The 16,295-nt window shown below is 38.5% G+C and overlaps 1 protein-coding gene across 6 annotated transcripts in view; it reads right to left on the bottom strand.

Annotated features, from left to right (window-relative positions):
* The window catches only part of NOVA1 (NOVA alternative splicing regulator 1), a 222,245-nt gene that overhangs the window by 108,972 nt on the left and 96,978 nt on the right, over positions 1-16,295 (bottom strand). The gene's annotated exons all lie outside the window — the stretch shown is intronic.

The following is a 16,295-nucleotide window of genomic DNA, read 5'->3' as shown; positions in this document are numbered from 1 at the left end:
GATGAAGTGGACAATTACTTCTTCCATAATCATAGGACAAAGGATAGTTTAGTGAATTACAGATTATTGTAATGAGACATAAAAAGCAGTGTCTCTATTGAGTCCATGATTTTTAGTGTCTGGCAAAGCTATGATTTAAAGCTTTCAAGTTCATTCAAATCATGTAGGTTTCCTTTGAGGACAAGGACTGACAGGTTGGATATGGAGAGATCAACTAATGAATTCTGGTTGATATTATGTAGTTATTATGAAAATAGTATCACAGAATGTCTCTGTGGATATGGAAACTAATACTAGCATGTCTCTATAAGCATCTACCTCCCAGACCAAATACAACAGTGCTGTGTGAGTGTGAGTGTGAGTGTGAGTGTGTGTGAGAGAGAGAGAGAGTGTGTAGAAATACCACAGAAGCAGAGACAGCAGCAAGGAAGCTAAGATACAGCCAGTAACACATTTGTAGCACAACCCTGAGCAAAGCTAAGAGATGGAAAGTGACTTGGAACTATGAACAAAGAAAATGTCTCCTTTTCTTTGATTCCTATTGGGTCCAGAGAAACAGAACTTTACATACATTCTTTGTAAATAAAAGGAGTGCATAAAAGAAATACTAGATTCCATCCATTTTTCCTCCCAATGGCAACAACCTGCAAAACCTCCAAAATTGGCTAATTGTTTGGATCAACAGAAGTAAATTATTCTCATTTTTGCAATCTGATAATCTGAATCTCTCTCTCTCTCTCTCTCTCACTAGATCAAAAAAGACGGCTGACATAGGGGATGATGCTCAGATTCAAAAGACCCTAAAGTCTGCTGAAGGTGATTACATCTTGAAGAAGAGCAGGACTCTGTGTGCTGCCTTTGCCTGCAGGCACCACCTCCACAGCTCCCATTGGCTGCCTCCCAGCCAATGGGTGCTGCAGGGGCGGTGCCTTTGGTGGAGGCAGTGTGCAGAGCTGCCTGGCCATGCCTCCACCTAGCAGCTGAGCGAGGAGAATGTCGCCACTTCCGGGGAGCCTCCCAGTTAAGCGCTTCCCAGAACCCACCTCACCCCGTCCCATGTCCCAATCCCCTGCCCCCTCCCACACCAAAAGTCTGCAGCTGGGGGGGGGGGCGCAGAGCCAGTTAGGGAGCCTGCTGGCCCCACCAACTCCCCCCACCCAGCACCAATGGGGGGCCTGGACCACACGCTGCCGACCACGCCCCCCCCGGGCACCTCAACACCCAGGCTGCCCTCCCCCAGCACCTGCCCCTTCCACGTTTTAGTCACGCGTATTTTTAGTAAAAGCCATGGACAGGTCACGGGCTGTGAATTTTTGTTTACTGCCCATTGCCTGTCCGTGACTTTTAGTAAAAATACTCGTGACTAAAACGGAGCCTCAATTATGAGGCATGCATAAAATACTTGTCAAGGAGCAACTGCAACAATATGAGTAGAAAGTAATCTTACATTCTGTATATGTAACATGTCCTGTGGAAAGTGTAAGGAGCACAGTCCATGAAACACGTGAATGATATTTCCAAGTATATCTCCATCCAAACTGTGTTATCCTCATCACTGGGAAAACAGAAGTATTTCTACCAGATAGAGACTGTGTTCACAAAGAGGCTTGTTCCTCCTTTGTGATTTTGCAAAAAAGAGGATTTGCTCACTAGTTACCAAGAATCTTAATATGCCTGTAGGCATCATTTTTGTCCATGAGCTTTCCTTCAAAAGCAATGTAAGAAGTGTGTTTATTTCAGTTGTGGACATGCTTTTATCAAATGATGACCATGAAAATCAACAGATGCCTACATGACCAGAAGCTGACTATTATAGACTCGTAGACTTTAAGGTCAGACGGGACCATCGTGATCATCTAAGTTTAGTCTGATCTCCTGCACATTGCAGGCCACAGAACCTCATCCACCCACTCCTGTAACAGACCTCTAACCTCTGGCTGAGTTATTGAACTCCTCAAATCATGGTTCAAAGACTTCAAGTTACAGAGAGTTCACCATTTACACGTTTAAATCTGCAAGTGACCAATGCCCCATGCTGCAGAGGAAGGCGAAAAAGCTCTAGGGTCTCTGCCAATCTGACGTGAGGGAAAATTCCTTCAGTCCTTTGATGGTTAGAAACTTTCACCTAATTTCAAGCCTAAACTTATTGATGGCCAGTTTCTATCAATTTGTTCTTATGTCCACACTGGTGCTGAACTTAAATAATTCCTCTCCCTTCCTGCTATTTATTCCTCTGATGTATTTAGAGAGAGAGCAATCATCTCTCTCCTCAGCCTTCCTTTGGTTAGGCTAAACAAGCCAAGCTCTTTGAATCTCCTTTCATAAGATAGGTTTTCCATTCCTCAGATCATCCTAGTAGCCCTTCTTTACAGCTGTTCCAGTCTGAATTTAATCTTTGTTAAACATGGGAGACCAGTATTGCATACAGTATTCCAAATGAGGTCTCACCACTGCCTTGTATAAAACGGTGCTAACACTTCCCTGTCTCTACTGGAAATACCTCGCCTGATGCATCTTAGGACTGCATTAATCTTTTTCATGGCTGCATCACACTGATGGCTCATAGTCATCCTGTGATCCACCAGTACACTCAGGTCTTTCCCCTCCTCTGTCGCTTCCACCTGATAAGTACCCAGCTTTTAACAAAATTTCTTGTTGTTAGTCCCTAAATGAATTACCCTGCACGTTACACTATTAAATTTCATCCCATTTCTACTATTTCTCTTTGCTGAGCTTTTAGTAGGGCAGCACTGTCACTTGTAGCTTATTTCAGAATGAAGTAACATAGTCACTTACTTATTAGAACTACCATGATCAGATTATGCCTGCCCTGAGCACTCAGGTGAGCTGTCCAAAAAGAGGTGGACTGACTTTAAATTGGAACAATTGGATTTTCAAGTCGTTAGTACTGCTGAATCTGAATATATTCAGTACCAGATCCTTGAGCTTTGTTCTGAGGAATGTGTGCTCACCTGGTAATGCCATTGCATCTTAAGTTATCAGGCTGGAGAGGTCCATGTAATGTGGAACTCACTCCCTAAAATCAGCCACTTAAAATCAATCTGATTTAACCTTTTTCACATTTAAAAGGCATTAAAAACTTTTCCTCCCTTCCACTAAAAGGCTTTTTAGAAGACCATTAATTACATTCCTGTTCGTTACCTTTCTTTCCCTTTCCTAAGATGGCAGTATTCCATAATACCCTTACCGTATTGTACTTGTTTTTATTCTGTTCAACAGACTGACAAACACTTTGTAAGCATTTTGGAAAAGGCATTATATAAATGATTGTTATTCATTGTTGACACAGACAGACAAGTGGCCACATGCCATATCTGGACATCAGAGGCTGGAACAGTGAGTGTAGAAAAAAAAATGCAATAGAACTTGGATCAAATGGCAAGGTGATTTGATTTTCAAGATAACTGGTCTTGAAGTTCCACCCAAGCAAAACAGCTGTCCAGGTTCAACATCAGTACTACATTTGAATCGCTTTTTGGTGAGCCTCAAACAATCATTAAACTATTGGCGAGTTCAGGATATGAAAGGTGTTCAGAGAGCTCACAAACAAAATGAATAAATATCAACAAACCTAGTTTTGAAAGGGACAAACATAAATTAATGTTCCATTGGAGATTCATTGTGGTAACAACTCATCCTTCTCTGTTAGCAGCCAAACATGGGGAACATGAGAATCCCATGATAAAGTTATTGTAATTGTCCATAATCAGGAAAAATTAAAACAAAAATAACTCCCACAAATAAATCCCACAAGCCTCTATGAAAAATACATATCTGATTCAATTCATAAGCCAATATATTTCTCTAAAGGCACATATTGTCCATAACTAAAAACTCAAAATACTGAAGATAATATACAATACAATAATCATGCTTCCCATTCCCTAACTAGTTAGGCCAACTGTCCTTTTGTATCTGGTCCTGGATCCTAATACATTCTCACCAATTTATTTTCTCTTTCACATACTTATCTATTATGAGGTTTTGACCAAACCAGTCTGAAAGTACTTGATTGATTCTGAGATAGTTAGACAAAATTCTGAACTCAACCGTGCTGTCTTCTAGGATATTACTTTCACAATTTTCTGCAGTTCTCATGCAACAAACTTTGACACAATGTCCTTTGCAAACAAAATTTAGGGTAGACATCTGAATAGCCACACTTAACTGCTAGAAGTAAATAAAGGAAATTAGGATTACATTTCATCAGCAGTGGTTCAACCTATTCTTCATGTTCTAGTTCACGCTATGATTTTTATATTTTAGATAAATCACGTTGGCTAAATAATGAAAAGGTTCAGTAGCTATTTAATCATTTTTCAATTCTGATCTTGTGTGGATTTAGATATTTCTTAATTAGATGAAGCCAGATTTTCCTCAGATTGTGACAGTAGTGTCATCATCCTGTAATGTGTTAAGTCACAGTTTGCAATTTCCATCAATTTCTTTTGAAAGTTCTCTCTCTCTCTGCATAGTCTTTTGCATGTTTTGATCAAAACCCTTCCTCAGGCTCGGTGCAAATTTCAAAATGCTTATGGTATTTGGATACAAATATAGTGATAGCCTTCCTGAGAGTTTTATCAACTGTCACTCAAAACCTAAGTTAACAATCCTCCTTTTCCAGTCATTCAGGTATGAAGCTGAAAGTGGTTCCTTCTTGAAGAACTTCTGAACTTTCATTATGTCCTTTAGCAGTGCATTGGGTATTATTTCTTTCTCATATCAGTTTAAACAGTACGCTGAATACTCATATGTCAGAAGTTTAAGCTGATTTCACATTAAATGATAATCATCTCTATCATATTTTTTTCTTCATGTTTGGATGGCGTTTTCAGCAATCCGAAAACAATATGCTGTGGTTTTCTTTTCAGACGCTAAATCAATAGCATTAAATAGGTGTTCCTTTTTTCCTGCAAAGATGATTGCAGCCATTGTGTCACTTCTCATGGTTGACCAATAATATTGCATTAGCAGTGCAGTTATTCTAGTTCATCCATTATTGTTATTCTCCTCAGTATTCTTCACTTGCAGCATCTAGTGGAGGATGTGTACGTATAAATTAGTTAGGAGGAGTATAATCTGAACAAAATGTTCATCCTTTCTTTAAATGCTCATTTTGTACTATACTGATGGTGGTGGTATTAGCATAAAAGAAGGTTGCAACTTATTGTGGTCAAGATTTGGGTTTTTTGGCTGTTTTTAGGGCATAATCATGATTACTATTCTCATGTTTTGGGTGTCAAAGACAGAGACTGCTCATGAATAAGGCTGATGTTGAAGAGTTACTGGAATGTCTGGACCAGAGACTTCAATTATCAATACAGCTACATTTCAGTGATGATGACAGTACTGAAAATGTTTCACTTGCACGATCAACTTTCACTTGCATAGTTTCATTTACTAGTACATTTGATCCTAGACTCTAAAGACACTGATTTTGGGCATTTTCTTTAAATGAGCATAACTGCTTTCTATTTTGCTATTTAAGAACGGTTGACATTATACATTTTCCTTTAGAATAATTACCTCTTTTCATTACTTCAGTCCATTTAATTAATGTTTCATACCACTTCCTTCAACCTTAGCCATTGTGAATCAAATAAATTCATATACTGATGTCTGTCAATCGATAATTGTAGATTCCACCCACTAACCTTATCTCCACTCCACCCCCTCATCCCTTCAATCACCAATGACCCTGCTTAATCCTCTTCCCTTCTAGGATTCTAATTAGTTCCAGAAACTTTGTTGTTGTTTCCTAGCAGGTCTGACACCATTTTTTCACCACCTTTCACATTTTAGAATAGCTGAAGTATTTATTCATATTGCAATTATAGGCTATTTCTAGTAGAAACAAAATATGCAAATATGTGATGTTCATGCAAGTACTTCGGAGAGACAAAGAAAACTGAAAACCATGATTATTTTCCCTTGAACAAACAAAAACTCAAACCAGTTTTTCAAAACCATATCCAGAGTAGAGGAATAACATCCAAAGTATTTGCAGAGCACTATAGAACGGGTCCAGTGGTTAGAGGAAATGCCCCCCACAGTGTTCTTGAAAAGTAAGTAAAGCACTTTGAGGCGTTTCAGAAGTACCAAAACACAGGTAGGCAACTAGATAACATGAATACAGATGAAATTCAATGTAGAGAAGTGAAAGGTTATGCACACTGGAAGAAACAATTTGAATCGCTCACTCATATTCATGGGTTCTTTAAATTAACTGTTGACTTTTAGGAAAGGGATGCTGGTGTCATTGCAGGCAGGTAAATGAAAACATTTGCTCAATATGTAGTCATTGCCAAAAGACAAAAGCTATTAGGATATACTAAGGGCATGGCTACACTTGCGATTTAGCACGCAATAAAGGAGCTCCATGCGCACAAGTTCACTCCCCATCCACTGGAAAGGGGCATAGAGCACTCTGACTCTGCAGCTAGAGCGCTCCTGGTACTCCACGTCGGCATGAGGAATAACGTTTGCTACGCCTTGGCTACAATGCACGGGCGTCAGTGTGAACAAGGTGTTGCATTACTGCGCTCTGATCAGCCTCCAGAAACATCCCAGAATCCACCTAACTGGTCACTCTTGTCATTGTTTTGAACTCCTGTAGGAATGCGGAAATGCCCTTTCAAAGCTCTGTTTCTGACAGCTGGCATGCAAGCCGTTACTGTGGAATGCTGTGTGTGAGAGAGAGGTGAGGGGCAGGGGGAGGTCTGCTGCTGTCTGAACTTACAAGACAGCATGCTGACATGCTCTCAGCCCCCCCCAAAAACCACTCTCTCTTTCCCCACATACAAATAACACACTCCCTGTCACACTCCACCCACCCCCATTTGAAAAGCATGTTGCAGCTTCTTGCATGCTGGGATAGCTACTACAATGCACTGCTCTCGGTGGCCATTGCAAGAGGTGCTAATGTGGCCATGCCAGTGCGCTGGCAGCTGTCAGTGTGGACAGACTACAGCACTTCCCCTACTGTGCTCTACGAAGGCTGGTTTAACTCAAAGCACTCTACATCTGCAAGTGTAGCCATGTCCTAAGGATAGAAAATAGTACTGAAAACATTATGACATTATATAAATTAGTAATATGCTATCACCTTGATACTATATACAATCCTGGTCGCTCCATCTTAAACAGAATAGAGCAGAAGGAGGAAAGGTCTAGGAAAAGGGCAAGGGAAATTAGTAGAGGCCTGGAAAGACTTCAATATTACGTGAGACTATTTAGTTTAGATAGGAGGTAAATAAGGGGTGACATTGCAGAGGCTAAAAAAAATCATTAGTGGTAGAGGTGAATCAGGCATTTCAAAGAAAGAAACACTGAATGAGATCAAAGGGAGAAAATTTAAATTGACCAAAGCAATACTATTTTACATAAAATGTAATTACCTGTAAAATTCACTTCTAGAAGATAACATTGAGACAATATTGAGTAGAATTCAAAAAAAAAGTTTAGCTATTGTCAAGAAAAAGGATAATATATGCATTTAGACTAGCTATCAGAAAAATGATATGGGCTATTCACCCTCATGTTTCAAAATATCAGCTGGGGTTAAGGAATGAAAACTTCCCTCATAGGCACGTTATGACATAACTATTCATTGTAGGGTTTTTTGGTGCATTTCTTTATAGCATCTTGTAGTGAGACAGGACTATGGACTAGAAGGACTATTTGTCTGGTATGACAAATTATATGTTTCTATAAAAAACAACCACCATACTGTCAAAATTCCTGATGGTGTTTGTAGTCTGTAGGATTCTCAGTGAGGATACAACTGTCACTGACAGCAAAATAAAATGGCTGCTTTCCTTAAAAGTAGTTTCTGTCAGTGTTCTAGTAGAAAGAGACAGTTTTATTGGGGTGACTAAGGCTAAGGATTGGATGATTATTTGTGTACGCACCATCACTGATCTGTAGTACATTTTACAGGAAAACAGAAGTCCATGCCCCGAGGCATTTACAAAACCAAATTGGATAAGACACAGCAATGAACAAAAGTAAGGAGGTGGTTATGAGGGGAAAGTACAACAATGAAAGATATCTGAGACTGTAAGCCTTGTTTTACTTATCTGTATTGTACAAAGCACAGGGATGCCCTGTTCACCAACTGAAGGGCCTCATAGCGCTACCACAATATAAATAATACATAATTATATAATGTAGTATGCTTAATATTCTACATACATATTGATAATGCCTCTGTTTTTAAATGATTCTGTATATAAAATTTGTAGTAGAGTTCAGTGATGGAAGAGTAACCTAAAACAGAAAGATCGGAGAAGACATCTGAAGGAAGAAACTAAAGTTGGATGGCACACAGAGGGAAGGAAGATGTTCCAGGCAAAAGGTCAGCAAGAGCCCTTGTCTTCTTATCTGGACATATTTTTTCTGTACTTTCCTTACAACTTCGAGTTGTTTCCTGCAAGTGCTTAGGAACCGCACATGGCGGTCTTATTCTAACTGAAAAACTGCATCTCACTAGGTGAACAGAAGAGGTGATTATGGCTTGGAGGTGGTAACATAAGACTCCTGGGTGGTGCAGCTGCTCTAGAGTGCACAATGAAGCCAATAATGTCATCCACTAAAAACCAAAACTGGATTTGAAAATATGCTTGTAACTGAATACCAAAGCTGGCTGAAGCAGTACAGACTCACAACTTCTGCAAGCAAAGAATGCTTCAATATGCACAACTTCATATTCCCTGATGAACAGAGGGCATTCAGGAGACAGCACATGCCAAAGATGGTATTAATCTTTTACAATGCACATAAATAATATGCATTCTTTATACTTTCACTCTATGGAGCACATTTTAAGAATTACTACAGTAAAACAAAGTTATTGAACGATTTCATAACACTGCTGCATAAATCACTATTTAACACAATTTGCTGCCATAAGAAAAAGTGGAATTGTAAACAGACTTCTAGATTAACCTATACAAGGAATAATCTCATATATGGAGTACATTATCATACGTAAGATGTTCAAGTCTGTTTGCGTCAACTGAAACAGATGAGCTATTGTAGCACTAGTACTTTAGAAAGCAGGGATGCATTCCAAGAAAGAAAAAAGGACAATAGCAAGTTCAATGGGACAGACCCAGTTTTCTGGAAAACGTAAAGTAGCTTCTATTTGTGTCATTTATATCACTGTGCTGAACTCAAGGAATATGTTGGCTTTGATGAGTAAAAGCCTGATTTACAAACACTACCAGAAGTAGTGTTTACTGCCTAACTCCATTTATGCTTGTATGTCCCTTTTGCCCTTAAAAAATAGGTGTATAATTGTGCATTTATAAAGTTGAAAAGCTGGGAAAACAACAGGAATACCCACAGTAGTAATAACTGCGACCCCTATTCTGGAAAGAGCATCATTATGTTTTAAGTCCATTCTTATTCAGCAAAGCACTTCAGCACACGGAAAAGTTTTCAAGTTAAGCATGTGCTTAAGTGTGTTCATGAATAAGTATGTTTTCCTGAAATGGGGCTAAACCCAGAAGTGATCATTTGCCTGAGTCAATTATTAAAATATCATCAACATTTTGGAGATTGTCACAGAATATTTCTTAGAAACACAATTGTATATATTTAGTATTAATTGTGGGCCGTATAATTACCATAAACTCCAAACTTCATTAACTAGCACAGTCCCCTTGTGAAAAGGTGACAGGGATAGGAAGTATTTCTCTCAATTCATTTTCAAGAACAAAGGACCAAGAAATTAAGACCTTAATTGTTTTTTATTTTTGCATTCACTCCATTATTTTTAAAAGGACCAGAGAGAATTGTTCCTGCTACAATTGAAAAGGAAAGCTCCTATTCTTTCAATTTGCTTGTGTGTCTGGAAAGTATGTTGTCCAGTGTGAAGCGTTCATACCGCTCTAGGAAGTTATATTTAACTTTAAACATACTAAAACGTAAATCAGCTGAACATATCAAGACAAAGATTTAGGCAGTACAAAGCAATCAAAACAGTGAACAACAAAGTGGAGGTGGGTGGGCAAGTTGAGAGAACCATGTTTATAAGGCCTACAAATCACTAAAATATTTTATCATTAAAAGTTAAACATGAACAAAGGTGTATATATATAGTTTAAGTTAATTAGAAACTCAGTCAACTGAATACAGAAGTTAAACAAGCAGATGTATTCAAAATATTTTTGAAAGAGGGTTATAAACTTTAGATGTACATCCAAATGCAGCCTATAAATTTTGATAAGATAATTTATACAAATGGTTAACTATGATTCAACAATTTTAGATGTAATATCTAGGACACTGACACCAATATAAATTAATTAAATATGGATATCAACAGTCCCTTTGCACAGCTTTATTTTGTGACAGAATTTGTCTTTTATTTGAGGAAAATATGAACTTTAAACTTTAAAAGTACAGAAGATGGGGTGGGAGAATCTTTCACTATCTAACATACAATTTGTGTTATGATATATGCCCCTTATAGCACCAAATTTCCAGCTCAACCAAAATTGTTCAAAATTTACATTGATACAAAAGAAGAGAGCATTTCTACGAGGAATTTTCAATTAACATATATGTTTTGAATAATATACAACATTTTCTAGAAAGTTAGCAGATGCAAGACTTTGGAGAAACACTTTCAATATCTGACAGATCATGGTTATTTTGTTAAAGGCTTCACTCCCTTACATCTGTCCAGTGTTATATAATGAGAAAAACATCTGTCTTTTTTACATTAGCAATTATTGTACATTTATTATAAGCCAGTTTATTTTGGGTTGAAATCTTCAGCTGAAAACAATAAACCAGATGTGGCCAAATCCTACAACAGCATTTTCCTATAGCCAACAAATTGCTTTGCCAATTCTCTTCTCCTGATGTAAAAATAAAAAGTTTCTTTAGGTCATGTTGCTCCATTCTTTTTAAATCCCTGGTATGTTCATTACCTCAGCTACAATAAAGAATTAATAAAAATATACCACAACAAACATTTCTATTGCTATACAACACTAACTGATTTATCTTTTGCTATTTGTTTGTAAACTTTGTTACTTAGCTTTGGGCAGAAAAGTAAGCAAACAGCTGTTAAAAAAAATTAACGTCCTCACTACTGAGATCTCAATTCACTAATAGCTGGGTGAAATACATTCTTGTTATCTTGCTTACAGATGATTTTTGCAGTATTTTAAATTAAAATTATAACTAGCTTCCATTATGACAGACCAGATTTATAAAAGTTTAAAAATAAAATGCCATTTTAAAACAAGTTTACAACATATTTCTTAAAACAATTATTTACATCTCAACAAGATGAGGTTACTAGTACAACATTTTCAAAGTTACTTACTACTCATCATGACTAATGATTTGTTATTTATCATTTTTATAAATTACTACATTCCAAAATTATGTTGTAATGATTTTGTATTAAATGCTTTCAAAACAAACTTGTGATGTCTATTGGAAACACATCCAACTGTGCTCCTATAAAAGTTAGTGTCCTTGTGACTGACAAAATGGACTTTTTGCATTTATGGAAACACCTACAGTAGCAAGAAGGTGCCAAAGACAGCCTATTGCTGATATGACTTCCTGGCAATATCAGCCTAATGGGAGCCATTCATCCACGCATGGAAACACCCTATAGCCCCGGTGTTGCATCTGGGCTGCTACTACCGTGAAAACTTTTGTGAATACCCTGGGTGCCGTAGCAAGTCCAAAGGAGAGGACACAAAACTGGTAGTGCTCTTGGCCAACCATGAAGTGCACAAACTTCTTAGGAGATGAATGAATATCTACATGGAAATATACATCCTTCATATTGGGAGCCGTGAACCACACCCTGCCCTAAAGGAAGGAAATTATAGATGCCAGTGTAATTAACCTAAATTGGACCCCTCCATTGATGTGTCTTGCCCTCCAGTTTGGGGGTTTTCAGCAGTGCTGGTTCCATGGATTCTGTACACGATATCTCACCTGACCTGGGCCAGCTCGCGGGAAGGAAGGGGTAGGAAATATGTTTCTTCTGGGCAGTCCTCTGCAGGGATCTGCCCTTACACCCATGACAGTATCCCTTACTCTCATGTGGAACCCTGTGGGAAGAGTCCTTGGGCTTCACCATTAGAGACTCCATTCCAAGTAATGTGCTTGGAGGGGCACTGTTGGTTAGCAGAGGCTGATATATGGGGGGATGGGGAGGAGGGCTGTCTCCAGGGCCCAGGTCAGAGCAGGGCTTCATACCTTCCTCCATCAGGATTTCCCCCTCCGCCCCCAATCAGAGCTCTTGGGCCTCTTGAGATCTGGGTGGGAGGACTGGTAAATAACTGCACTTTACAGAGATACATGCTTCACCCGGACAGTAAAGACACCATTGATGCTCCTCTCCAATGGAGAAGGAGCGAGGACAGGAAACACACTTCTTAAATCCCAGGATTCTGTGCATAGTCCCAGACCAAGGAGGATTTCCCCTGATTGAGAGGGGAGTGTGTGTGCTGGGATAGGAACTATTCTATACTACATACACTAACTATAACTACTAAGCTAAGATTTAAAAACTATTTACAAATATTTTACTTTACAGGTTCTGCATGGAGTGAAGGAGGACACAATTCTGACTCAGGTCATGCAGTGATAAGAAGGAACAAAAAGGAACACTGCCTCTTATACCCTCAGTCAGGAGCATAAGGGAAGCTACTGCACATGTACAGGTCAACGAACACTGCTTTGAAGAATTTCTGGACTTGGGTGCATGCAGTATACACACAGAAGAATGGTCAGTGATAGAGACTACACCCTGATGCTTCATAAATTGTTCCCAGAGTTAATTACTCTCACCATTAAAAATGTATTCCTTATTTCCAGCCTATATTTGTCCAGCTTCAACTTCCAGCCACTGGACTGAGTTATACCTTTCTTTGCTAAATTGAGGAGCCTACTATTATTATTTGTTCCCCATGTAGATACTTATAGACTGTGATCAAGTCACCCAAAACTTTCTCTTTATCAAGCTAAATAGATTGAGCTCTTTGAGTCTATCACTATGAGGCACATTTTCAATCATTGTAGTGGCTCTTCTCTGAACACTCTCAAATCTATCATCATCTTCTTGAACTGTGAGCACCAGAACTAAAGATACTATTCCAGCAGTGGCCACACAAGTGTCAAATACAGAAGTAAAATAACTTTTTTACTCCTACTCAAGATTCCTGTTCATGCATCCAAGGATCACATTAGCTCTTTTGGACACTGCATCACACTGGGAGCTCATGTTCAGCTGATTATCCACTACAACCCCTAAATCTTTTTCAGAGTCACTACTTACTAGAATAGAGTCCCCCATCCTGTAAGTATGGCCTATGTTTTTTACTCCTACATGTATACATTTACATTTAGCCATATTAAAGCGCATATTGTTTGCTTGAGCCAAGTTTACCAACAGAGCTAGATCATTTTGTATCAGTGGCCTGTCCTCTTCATTATTTACCACTTCCCCAATTTGTGTGTCATACGCAAGCTTCACCAGTGATGAATTTGTGTGTTCTTCTAAGTCACTGATAAAAATGTTAAATAGCCAAGGGCCGAGAATCGATCCTTGCAGGATCCCAGTGGAACCACACCTGCTTGATGACGATTCCCCGCTTACAATTACATTTTGAGACCTATTCGTTAGCCAGTTTTTAATCCATGTAATGTGTGCCATGCTAATTTTATATCTTTCTAATTTTTTTTTTAATTAAAATGCCCTACAAGTATCTCTCAAGGCATAATTTGAAGACAATGGGATTGCACAGCTATAAATAAATTCCCAATGGGACCTTATTATTATTAGTTGTGATAAGAAACCAGACTGATATTTTGCAGAGATTAATTTGCAGGGATGGTTGTTGCAAACATTTTTTTTTCTTATCTGTAAAATGAGCACATTTAAAAGGCAGCAAATATGGAACTCCCAGATGAAGCCATTTTACAGTGTCATTTTTCAGAGTAGTATTCCATCAGTACTTTAAGTAAACATACGTTTTAAGAGGGTTGAACAATGGGAGATAGAAAGGAGCAAGGGCTCATTTTGGTAAATAGATCTGAATCTAGCAATTTCTTCATTATTTAAGTATGATCAAAAACCTATCATGTTGTTTATATTGTACCTGCCAGAGAAGTTGACCAAAATCCTCTTCAAAATTAGAATGAGACTTCTATGATATTTACATTAGGATCTCACTTAGAGAAAATATAAAATTACATCAAAATATGTAACTACTAGTCCTCTTCACTTGTATGAACATGCCTTGTTCAAGTTATGGGGTAACTTCTTCCTCTTTAGATAAAATTGGTTTTGACCTTAAAAACACGTTTTTGAGTTTAACAATTCCTGTTTAAATCAGTATCAAATAATTGGAGTTAACAGGAAAAGGTAAACAGATACAACTCTTCAAAAAGTAATGTTTATTCATTATAATTCGGTAATATCTGTCACCAATACAAATATTTTCATAATTGGTGGATCAAGTCTTAAATTGCAATGGTTTCACATTTACAACTGTATTAACAAAGTTAACTTAAATCTCCTGGAATCCCACCTTAAGACTGGCCCCATTCTTTCATTGTAACCTAGTATAATATCATACACACAGGGGAGTTTATTTTTAAATGAGATCTACAATTTAGTCCAATACATATACATATTCATTAAGTTTGATCAATCTAATCAAAGATGTCCTTGAAAGTGTTCTCAAGGAAGAAATTAAATCAGCATCAACTAGCTATTATAAGATGCATAGCACAAAAAAAGGATGTCTATGTACTCTAAATTATTTCTTTTCATGCTATACAAAAATATGCTAAAATAATCACACATAAAATAATCCCCAAATATATTATAGATAATTCATACAAAGATGATAAAGAAAAATACTGCTAATATTTAATATGGCATGCATACAAAATGCATACCAAAACTAGTGGGGAAAACCTAAGTCTTAGCTGGAAGAATAGTCTGCTAATATGTTTGTTGAAGGACTATATTTTGATGTAAGGTAAAAATCTCCATCCTCAATATGAATTAACATTCAGAAATGTAAGTTAACTTTCATTTCTTAGTAAAACAACAATTTAAGAGCAAAGGCCTGATTTTTTTTTTTTTTTTTACAAGTTCTGAGCAAATACACCTCCAGTTGAAATCCATTGGGGTGGTGGAGGCATAATACAGCCTAAAATCAACCCCATATGGCCTAATTTTCACAAGTGCTGAGCACTTCTAAATATAGGTCAGTAAGACATCAATGAAGTTAAAGAGATACTGCTAAATTTGCTTGGCAGCAAAACATAACCTGTCTTCTACCTATCAATCCACAATCACAGTATCTTGAGATACTTAATATAAGAAAAAAGGTCAATGGCATAGGAATCAATGGGGGGGGGGAGGAATGAGATTGTAAATAGTCATGACCTCACCCTTACATTTTAGTGCTAAATTCAACCACATTATAATTGATGTGATTGAAAAAAGTGGGGGAGGGAAGGGAACATTTTTATAACTATTATTTGTAATACAGTAGCATCCACAGACCCCAATCAGGACTGGTGGTTCATGGTGTTGGACATTGTACAAACATAAAATGGAAGACAGTCCCTGCCCCAATGGGCTCACAATCTACATGGAGACAAGATGCAACAGGGTGTATAGAACAGGGGTCAGCAATCTCTGGCACACGGCTCGCCAGGGTAAGCACCCTGGCAGGTCGGGCCAGTTTGTTTACCTGCCGCGTCGGCAAGTTCGGTGGACCGTGGCTCCCACTGGCCGCGGTTCGCCATCCCAGGCCAATGGGGGTGGCGGGAAGCGCTGCGGGCCGAGGGATGTGCTGGCCGTGGCTTCCCGCCACCCCCATTGTCCTGGGATGGTGAACCGGGGCCAGTGGGAGCTGCGGTCGGCCGAAGCGGCCGTCGCAGCAAGTAAACAAACTGGCCCGGCCCGCCAGGGTGCTTACCCTGGGGAGCCACACGCCAGAGGTTGCCAACTCCTGGTATAGAACATAGGAGCAGACATAGGTGGCAATCGTAGGAACAAAGTGTGCATATATTCTTAAAATAAGTATATTATTGGGAGGCTTCAAATGGCTTTTTGCTGTTTCTTTTTTATCTGTTGAGTTTTTAAGAAGATAAACAGACATGAAATATTAATGAAATGATAGGCTGCCCATCTTGCTATTATCACTAGGCACAGTGATGAAGATACTTATGGGAGAAATGGAGAAATAGGTGAGAGAAGCTGCCATGCTTGGGAG

The sequence above is a fragment of the Mauremys reevesii genome, linkage group 4, assembly GCF_016161935.1.
Source record: "Mauremys reevesii isolate NIE-2019 linkage group 4, ASM1616193v1, whole genome shotgun sequence".
Taxonomy (NCBI): domain Eukaryota; kingdom Metazoa; phylum Chordata; order Testudines; family Geoemydidae; genus Mauremys; species Mauremys reevesii.
The sequence above is the reverse complement of the archived record's forward strand: the minus strand, read 5'-3'. Positions and strand labels throughout refer to the sequence as shown.